This window comes from Genypterus blacodes, unplaced genomic scaffold (assembly GCF_046128005.1).
Source record: "Genypterus blacodes isolate CSIRO-AG114 ecotype Tasmania unplaced genomic scaffold, CSIRO-AGI_Gbla_v1 ptg000002l_1, whole genome shotgun sequence".
Classification (NCBI taxonomy): Eukaryota; Metazoa; Chordata; class Actinopteri; order Ophidiiformes; family Ophidiidae; genus Genypterus; species Genypterus blacodes.
In genome coordinates, this window is record NW_027466816.1 from 262,223 (window position 1) to 272,641 (window position 10,419).

Here is a 10,419-nt window from a genome sequence, read left to right on the forward strand (position 1 = left end):
TCATGTTTCACTCCCTCTGTGAACACGCAATTTCCCTCGGGAGAATAAAGTTGTATCTTATCTTATCTTATATGAAAGCATACATTCAGAAAATGAGTATTGCACAAGATCATAATATGAGAAGATTGAATGCACATGAGAAGTGAAGTACACGAGCCACTGTGTGAGATGATGATGATGATGATGATGATGATAATGATGATGAAAGTGAGCGTCAGAGATGTTAGTGGTCCCTCTGTATGTTCCATGTGATGATTATCAGTTTCATTAGGTAAGACTTCATTATCCAGAAATGTGTGTTTCTGATGAAGGCATCATGTAAATTGTGATATACATGAACTTGAGTGTAGTCATGTGTACACGGTGAGTTGAACTGAATCTGTCTCACCTATAAAGAGCCTCTGTGCGGCTGCTTTCCTTGTTTACGGCCATACCACTCTGAACACGCCCGATCTCGTCTGATCTCGGAAGCTAATCAGCGTCGGGCCAGGTTAGTACTTGGATGGGAGACCGCCTGGGAATACCCAGTGCCGTAAGCATTTTGGCCCTCTGAGCAGCAGGCCTCACCTGGTCCTCCTCCCTCATGTTTCACTCCCTCTGTCAACACGCAATTTCCCTCGGGAGAATAAAGTTGTATCTTATCTTATCTGAAATGTTAGTGTTCTTCTGATGAAGGCATCATGTAAATTGTGATATACATGAACTTGAGTGTAGTCATGCGTACACGGTGACTTGAACTGGGTCTGTCTCACCTATAAAGAGCCTCTGTGTGGCTGCTCTCCTCGTTTACGGCCATACCACTCTGAACACGCCTGATCTCGTCTGATCTCGGAAGCTAATTAGCGTCGGGCCAGGTTAGTACTTGGATGGGAGACCGCCTGGGAATACCCGGTGCCGTAAGCATTTTGGCCCTCTGAGCAGCAGGCCTCACCTGGTCCTCCTCCCTCATGTTTCACTCCCTCTGTGAACACGCAATTTCCCTCGGGAGAATAAAGTTGTATCTTATCTTATCTTATATGAAAGCATACATTCAGAAAATGAGTATTGCACAAGATCATAATATGAGAAGATTGAATGCACATGAGAAGTGAAGTACACGAGCCACTGTGTGAGATGATGATGATGATGATGATGATGATAATGATGATGAAAGTGAGCGTCAGAGATGTAAGTGGTCCCTCTGTATGTTCTATGTGATGATTATCAGTTTCATTAAGGTAAGACTTCATTATCCAGAAATGTGTGTTTCTGATGAAGGCATCATGTAAATTGTGATATACATGAACTTGAGTGTAGTCATGTGTACACGGTGACTTGAACTGGGTCTGTCTCACCTATAAAGAGCCTCTGTGTGGCTGCTCTCCTCGTTTACGGCCATACCACTCTGAACACGCCCGATCTCTTCTGATCTCAGAAGCTAAGCAGCGTCCGGCCAGGTTAGTACTTGGATGGGAGACCGCCTGGGAATACCCGGTGCCGTTAGCATTTTGGCCCTCTGAGCAGCAGGCCTCACCTGGTCCTCCTTCCTCATGTTTCACTCCCTCTGTCAACACGCAATTTCCCTCTGGAGAATAAAGTTGTATCTTATCTTATCTGAAATGTTAGTGTTCTTTTGATGAAGGCATCATGTAAATTGTGATATACATGAACTTGAGTGTAGTCATGTGTACACGGTGACTTGAACTGGGTCTGTCTCACCTATAAAGAGCCTCTGTGTGGCTGCTCTCCTCGTTTACGGCCATACCACTCTGAACACGCCTGATCTCGTCTGATCTCGGAAGCTAAGCAGCGTCGGGCCAGTTTAGTACTTGGATGGGAGACCGCCTGGGAATACCCGGTGCAGTAAGCATTTTGGCCCTCTGAGCAGCAGGCCTCACCTGGTCCTCCTCCCTCATGTTTCACTCCCTCTGTCAACACCCAATGTCCCTCGGGAGAATAAAGTTGTATCTTATCTTATCTTATATGAAAGCATACATTCAGAAAATGAGTATTGCACATGGGCATAATATGAGATGATTGAATGCACATGAGAAGTGAAGAACACGAGCCACTGTCTGACAATGATGATGATGAGGATGATGATGATGATGATGATGAAAGTGAGCGTCAGAGATGTAAGTGGTCCCTCTGTATGTTCTATGTGATGATTATCAGTTTCATTAAGGTAAGACTTCATTATCCAGAAATGTGTGTTTCTGATGAAGGCATCATGTAAATTGTGATATACATGAACGTGAGTGTAGTCATGTGTACACGGTGACTTGAACCTGGTCTGTCTCACCTATAAAGTGCCTCTGTGTGGCTGCTCTCCTCGTTTATGGCCATACCACTCTGAACACGCCTGATCTCGTCTGATCTCGGAAGCTAAGCAGTGTCGGGCCAGGTTAGTACTTGGATGGGAGACCGCCTGGGAATACCCGGTGCCGTAAACATTTTGTCCCTCTGAGCAGCAGGCCTCACCTGGTCCTCCTCCCTCATGTTTCACTTCCTCTGTCAACACCCAATTTCCCTCAGGAGAATAAAGTTGTATCTTATCTTATCTTATATGAAAGCATACATTCAGAAAATGAGTATTGCACAAGGGCATAATATGAGAAGATTGAATGCACATGAGAAGTGAAGTACACGAGCCACTGTGTGACGATGATGATGATGATGATGATGATGATGATGAAAGTGTGCAGCATCCAGGCAGAAATGCCATCAATGTGTGTAAACTTGGGGCAAATTGGGGAATATTGAAAATTTTCTAAAAATGTTGACCCTCGGGTCATCGATTCTTGTAACTAGAGAAAACTTGAAAAGCCCATGTCTGTGACAAGGAAGGAGATAGAGAGCTACAATTTCAGACGCAGCATCCAGGCACAAATGCCATCAATGTGTGTAAATTTGGGGCAAATTGGGGAATATTGAAAATTTTCTAAAAATGTTGACCCGGGTCATCAATTTTTGAAACTGGAGAAAACTTGAAAAGCCCATATCTGTGACAAGGAAGGAGATAGAGAGCTAAAATTTCAGACGCAGCATCCAGGCAGAAATGCCATCAATGTGTGTAAATTTGGGGCAAATTGGGGAATATTGAAAATTTTCTAAAAATGTTGACCCGGGTCATCAATTTTTGAAACTGGAGAAAACTTTAAAAGCCAATATCTGTGACAAGGAAGGAGATAGAGAGCTAAAATTTCAGACGCAGCATCCAGGCAGAAATGCCATCAATGTGTGTAAATTTGGGGCAAATTGGGGAATATTGAAAATTTTCTAAAAATGTTGACCCGCGGGTCATCGATTTTTGAAACTGGAGAAAACTTGAAAAGCCCATATCTGTGACAAGGAAGGAGATAGAGAGCTAAAATTTCAGACGCAGCATCCAGACAGAAATGCCATCAATTTGTGTAAATTTGGGACAAATTGGGGAATATTGAAAATTTTCTAAAAATGTTGACCCGCGGATCATTGATTCTTGAAACTAGAAAAAACTTGAAAAGCCCATATCTGTGACAAGGAAGGAGATAGAGAGCTAAAATTTCAGACGCAGCATCCAGACAGAAATGCCATCAATTTATGTAAATTTGGGACAAATTGGGGAATATTGAAAATTTTCTAAAAATGTAGATCCGCGGGTCATCAATTTTTGAAACTGGAGAAAACTTGAAAAGCCCATATCTGTGACAAGGAAGGAGATAGAGAGCTTAAATTTCAGACACAGCATCCAGGCAGAAATGCCATCAATGTGTGTAAATTTGGGGCAAATTGGGGAATATTAAGAAATTTTCTAAAAATGTTGACCCGGGTCATCAATTTTTGAAACTGGAGAAAACTTGAAAAGCCCATATCTGTGACAAGGAAGGAGATAGAGAGCTACAATTTCAGACGCAGCATCCAGGCAGAAATGCCATCAATGTGTGTAAATTTGGGGCAAATTGGGGAATATTGAAAATTTTCTAAAAATGTTGACCCGCGGGTTATCGATTCTTGTAACAAGAGAAAACTTTAAAAGCCCATGTCTGTGACAAGGAAGGAGATAGAGAGCTACAATTTCAGACACAGCATCCAGACAGAGATGCCATCAATTTGTGTAAATTTGGGACAAATTGGGGAATATTGAAAATTTTCTCAAAATGTTGACCCGCGGGTCATCGATTCTTGTAACTAGAGAAAACTTGAAAAGCCCATGTCTGTGACAAGGAAGGAGATAGAGAGCTACAATTTCAGACGCAGCATCCAGGCAGAAATGCCATCAATGTGTGTAAATTTGGGGCAAATTGGGGAATATTGAAAATTTTCTAAAGATGTTGACCCGGGTCATCAATTTTTGAAACTGGAGAAAACTTGAAAAGCCCATATCTGTGACAAGGAAGGAGATAGATAGCTAAAATTTCAGACGCAGCATCCAGACAGAAATGCCATCAATTTGTGTAAATTTGGGACAAATTGGGGAATATTGAAAATTTTCTAAAAATGTTGACCCGCGGGTCATTGATTCTTGAAACTAGAGAAAACTTGAAAAGCCCATATCTGTGACAAGGAAGGAGATAGAGAGCTACAATTTCAGACGCAGCATCCAGACAGAAATGCCATCAATGTGTGTAAATTTGGGGCAAATTGGGGAATATTGAAAATTTTGGAAAATAGTTGACCCCCGGGTCATCGATTTTTGAAACTGGAGAAAACTTGAAAAGCCCATATCTGTGACAAGGAAGGAGATAGAGAGCTAAAATTTTAGACGCAGCATCCAGGCAGAAATGCCATCAATGTGTGTAAATTTGGGGCAAATTGGGGAATATTGAAAATTTTCTAAAAATGTTGACCCGGGTCATCAATTTTTGAAACTGGAGAAAACTTGAAAAGCCCATATCTGTGACAAGGAAGGAGATAGAGAGCTAACATTTCAGACGCAGCATCCAGACAGAAATGCCATCAATGTGTGTAAATTTGGGACAAATTGGGGAATATTGAAAATTTTCTAAAAATGTTGACCCGCGGGTCATCGATTCTTGTAACTTGAGAGAACTTGAAAAGCCCTTATCTGTGACAAGGAAGGAGATAGAGAGCTAAAATTTCAGACGCAGCATCCAGGCAGAAATGCCATCAATGTGTGTAAATTTGGGGCAAATTGGGGAATATTGAAAATTTTGGAAAATAGTTGACCCCCGGGTCATCGATTTTTGAAACTGGAGAAAACTTGAAAAGCCCATATCTGTGACAAGGAAGGAGATAGATAGCTAAAATTTCAGACGCAGCATCCAGACAGAAATGCCATCAATTTGTGTAAATTTGAGACAAATTGGGGAATATTGAAAATTTTCTAAAAATGTTGACCCGCGGGTCATTGATTCTTGAAACTAGAGAAAACTTGAAAAGCCCATATCTGTGACAAGGAAGGAGATAGAGAGCTACAATTTCAGACGCAGCATCCAGACAGAAATGCCATCAATGTGTGTAAATTTGGGGCAAATTGGGGAATATTGAAAATTTTCTAAAAATGTTGACCCGGGTCATCAATTTTGAAAACTGGAGAAAACTTGAAAAGCCCATATCTGTGACAAGGAAGGAGATAGAGAGCTTAAATTTCAGGCGCAGCATCCAGGCAGAAATGCCATCAATTTGTGTAAATTTGGGACAAATTGGGGAATATTGAAAATTTTCTAAAAATGTTGACCCGCGGGTCATCGATTCTTGTAACTAGAGAAAACTTGAAAAGCCCATGTCTGTGACAAGGAAGGAGATAGAGAGCTACAATTTCAGACGCAGCATCCAGGCAGAAATGCCATCAATGTGTGTAAATTTGGGACAAATTGGGGAATATTGAAAATTTTCTAAAAATGTTGACCAGGGTCATCAATTTTTGAAACTGGAGAAAACTTGAAAAGCCCATATCTGTGACAAGGAAGGAGATAGAGAGCTACAATTTCAGGCACCGCATCCAGGCAGAAATGCCATCAATGTGTGTAAATTTGGGGCAAATTGGGGAATATTGAAAATTTTCTAAAAATGTTGACCAGGGTCATCAATTTTTGAAACTGGAGAAAACTTGAAAAGCCCATATCTGTGACAAGGAAGGAGATAGAGAGCTAAAATTTCAGGCGCAGCATCCAGGCAGAAATGCCATCAATGCGTGTACATTTGGGGCAAATTGGGGAATATAGAAAATTTTGGAAAAAAGTTGACCCCCGGGTCATCGATTTTTGAAACTGGAGAAAATTTGCAAAGCCCATATCTGTGACAAAGAAGGAGATAGAGAGCTAAAATTTCAGACGCAGCATCCAGGCAGAAATGCCATCAATGTGTGTAAATTTGGGGCAAATTGGGGAATATTGAAAATTTTCTAAAAATGTTGACCCGGGTCATCAATTTTTGAAACTGGAGAAAACTTGAAAAGCCCATATCTGTGACAAGGAAGGAGATAGAGAGCTAACATTTCAGACGCAGCATCCAGGCAGAAATGCCATCAATTTGTGTAAATTTGGGGCAAATTGGGGAATATTGAAAATTTTCTAAAAATGTTGACCCGCGGGTCATTGATTCTTGAAACTAGAGAAAACTTGAAAAGCCCATATCTGTGACAAGGAAGGAGATAGAGAGCTACAATTTCAGACGCAGCATCCAGGCAGAAATGCCATCAATGTGTGTAAATTTGGGGCAAATTGGGGAATATTGAAAATTTTCTAAAAATGTTGACCTGGGTCATCAATTTTTGAAACTGGAGAAAACTTGAAAAGCCCATATCTGTGACAAGGAAGGACATAGAGAGCTAAAATTTCAGGCGCAGCATCCAGGCAGAAATGCCATCAATGCGTGTACATTTGGGGCAAATTGGGGAATATTGAAAATTTTGGAAAAAAGTTGACCCCCGGGTCATCGATTTTTGAAACTGGAGAAAATTTGCAAAGCCCATATCTGTGACAAAGAAGGAGATAGAGAGCTAAAATTTCAGACGCAGCATCCAGGCAGAAATGCCATCAATGTGTGTAAATTTGGGGCAAATTGGGGAATATTGAAAATTTTGGAAAATAGTTGACCCCCGGGTCATCGATTTTTAAAACTGGAGAAAACTTGAAAAGCCCATATCTGTGACAAGGAAGGACATAGAGAGCTAAAATTTCAGGCACCGCATCCAGGCAGAAATGCCATCAATGTGTGTAAATTTGGGGCAAATTGGGGAATATTGAAAATTTTCTAAAAATGTTGACCAGGGTCATCAATTTTTGAAACTGGAGAAAACTTGAAAAGCCCATATCTGTGACAAGGAAGGAGATAGAGAGCTACAATTTCAGACGCAGCATCCAGGCAGAAATGCCATCAATGTGTGTAAATTTGGTGCAAATTGGGGAATATTGAAAATTTTGGAAAAAAGTTGACCCCCGGGTTATCGATTTTTGAAACTGGAGAAAACTTTAAAAGCCCATATCAGTGACAAGGAAGGAGATAGAGAGCTTAAATTTCAGACGCAGCATCCAGACAGAAATGCCATCAATGTGTGTAAATTTGGGGCAAATTGGGGAATATTGAAAATTTTGTAAAGATGTTGACCAGGGTCATCAATTTTTGAAACTGGAGAAAACTTGAAAAGCCCATATCTGTGACAAGGAAGGAGATAGAGAGCTACAATTTCAGACGCAGCATCCAGGCAGAAATGCCATCAATGTGTGTAAATTTGGTGCAAATTGGGGAATATTGAAAATTTTGGAAAAAAGTTGACCCCCGGGTTATCGATTTTTGAAACTGGAGAAAACTTTAAAAGCCCATATCAGTGACAAGGAAGGAGATAGAGAGATTAAATTTCAGACGCAGCATCCAGACAGAAATGCCATCAATGTGTGTAAATTTGGGGCAAATTGGGGAATATTGAAAATTTTCTAAAAATGTTGACCCGGGAAATCAATTTTTGAAACTGGAGAAAACTTGAAAAGCCCATATCTGTGACAAGGAAGGAGATAGAGAGCTGAAATTTCAGGCGCAGCATCCAGGCAGAAATGCCATCAATTTGTGTAAATTTGGGACAAATTGGGGAATATTGAAAATTTTCTAAAAATGTTGACCCGCGGGTCATCGATTCTTGTAAGTAGAGAAAACTTGAAAAGCCCATGTCTGTGACAAGGAAGGAGATAGAGAGCTACAATTTCAGACGCAGCATCCAGGCAGAAATGCCATCAATGTGTGTAAATTTGGGACAAATTGGGGAATATTGAAAATTTTCTAAAAATGTTGACCAGGGTCATCAATTTTTGAAACTGGAGAAAACTTGAAAAGCCCATATCTGTGACAAGGAAGGAGATAGAGAGCTACAATTTCAGGCACCGCATCCAGGCAGAAATGCCATCAATGTGTGTAAATTTGGGGCAAATTCGGGAATATTGAAAATGTTCTAAAAATGTTGTCCCGAGTTATCAATTTTTGAAACTGGTGAAAACTTGAAAAGCCCATATCTGTGACAAGGAAAGAGATAGAGAGCTAAAATTTCAGGCGCAGCATCCAGGCAGAAATGCCATCAATGCGTGTACATTTGGGGCAAATTGGGGAATATTGAAAATTTTGGAAAAAAGTTGAGCCCCGGGTCATCGATTTTTGAAACTGGAGAAAATTTGCAAAGCCCATATCTGTGACAAAGAAGGAGATAGAGAGCTAAAATTTCAGACGCAGCATCCAGGCAGAAATGCCATCAATGTGTGTAAATTTGGGGCAAATTGGGGAATATTGAAAATTTTGGAAAATAGTTGACCCCCGGGTCATCGATTTTTGAAACTGGAGAAAACTTGAAAAGCCCATATCTGTGACAAGGAAGGAGATAGAGAGCTAAAATTTTAGACGCAGCATCCAGGCAGAAATGCCATCAATGTGTGTAAATTTGGGACAAATTGGGGAATATTGAAAATTTTCTAAAAATGTTGACCCGCGGGTCATTGATTCTTGAAACTAGAGAAAACTTGAAAAGCCCATATCTGTGACAAGGAAGGAGATAGAGAGCTACAATTTCAGACGCAGCATCCAGGCAGAAATGCCATCAATGTGTGTAAATTTGGGGCAAATTGGGGAATATTGAAAATTTTCTAAAAATGTTGACCCGCGGGTCATCGATTTTTGTAACTAGAGAAAACTTGAAAAGCCCATGTCTGTGACAAGGATGGAGATAGAGAGCTAAAATTTTAGGCGCAGCATCCAGGCAGAAATGCCATCAATGTGTGTAAATTTGGGGCAAATTGGGGAATATTGAAAATTTTCTAAAAATGTTGACCCGGGTCATCAATTTTTGAAACTGGAGAAAACTTGAAAAGCCCATATCTGTGACAAGGAAGGACATAGAGAGCTAAAATTTCAGGCACCGCATCCAGGCAGAAATGCCATCAATGTGTGTAAATTTGGGGCAAATTGGGGAATATTGAAAATTTTCTAAAAATGTTGACCAGGGTCATCAATTTTTGAAACTGGAGAAAACTTGAAAAGCCCATATCTGTGACAAGGAAGGAGATAGAGAGCTACAATTTCAGGCACCGCATCCAGGCAGAAATGCCATCAATGTGTGTAAATTTGGGGCAAATTCGGGAATATTGAAAATGTTCTAAAAATGTTGTCCCGAGTTATCAATTTTTGAAACTGGTGAAAACTTGAAAAGCCCATATCTGTGACAAGGAAAGAGATAGAGAGCTAAAATTTCAGGCGCAGCATCCAGGCAGAAATGCCATCAATGCGTGTACATTTGGGGCAAATTGGGGAATATTGAAAATTTTGGAAAAAAGTTGACCCCCGGGTCATCGATTTTTGAAACTGGAGAAAATTTGCAAAGCCCATATCTGTGACAAAGAAGGAGATAGAGAGCTAAAATTTCAGACGCAGCATCCAGGCAGAAATGCCATCAATGTGTGTAAATTTGGGGCAAATTGGGGAATATTGAAAATTTTGGAAAATAGTTGACCCCCGGGTCATCGATTTTTGAAACTGGAGAAAACTTGAAAAGCCCATATCTGTGACAAGGAAGGAGATAGAGAGCTAAAATTTTAGACGCAGCATCCAGGCAGAAATGCCATCAATGTGTGTAAATTTGGGACAAATTGGGGAATATTGAAAATTTTCTAAAAATGTTGACCCGCGGGTCATTGATTCTTGAAACTAGAGAAAACTTGAAAAGCCCATATCTGTGACAAGGAAGGAGATAGAGAGCTACAATTTCAGACGCAGCATCCAGGCAGAAATGCCATCAATGTGTGTAAATTTGGGGCAAATTGGGGAATATTGAAAATTTTCTAAAAATGTTGACCCGCGGGTCATCGATTTTTGTAACTAGAGAAAACTTGAAAAGCCCATGTCTGTGACAAGGATGGAGATAGAGAGCTAAAATTTTAGGCGCAGCATCCAGGCAGAAATGCCATCAATGTGTGTAAATTTGGGGCAAATTGGGGAATATTGAAAATTTTCTAAAAATGT

General features: G+C 40.5%; 4 non-coding genes and 1 pseudogene across 4 annotated transcripts; all 5 read left to right on the forward strand.

Moving 5' to 3' along the window:
- Window positions 1-420: 420 nt before the first annotated feature.
- LOC143013353 (5S ribosomal RNA) lies at window positions 421-539 on the forward strand. Its single transcript, XR_012965132.1, has one exon. It is a non-coding gene; the product is annotated as a 5S ribosomal RNA (ribosomal RNA).
- A 245-nt stretch (window positions 540-784) lies between these two features.
- Window positions 785-903, forward strand: LOC143007678 (5S ribosomal RNA). The gene has a single exon (XR_012964507.1). It is a non-coding gene; the product is annotated as a 5S ribosomal RNA (ribosomal RNA).
- Window positions 904-1,366: 463 nt separating this feature from the next.
- Window positions 1,367-1,485, forward strand: LOC143010310 (5S ribosomal RNA; annotated as a pseudogene).
- Window positions 1,486-1,730: 245 nt separating this feature from the next.
- LOC143008775 (5S ribosomal RNA) lies at window positions 1,731-1,849 on the forward strand. Its single transcript, XR_012964626.1, has one exon. It is a non-coding gene; the product is annotated as a 5S ribosomal RNA (ribosomal RNA).
- Window positions 1,850-2,313: 464 nt separating this feature from the next.
- LOC143012234 (5S ribosomal RNA) lies at window positions 2,314-2,432 on the forward strand. Its single transcript, XR_012965032.1, has one exon. It is a non-coding gene; the product is annotated as a 5S ribosomal RNA (ribosomal RNA).
- The last annotated feature ends 7,987 nt before the right edge of the window (window positions 2,433-10,419 follow it).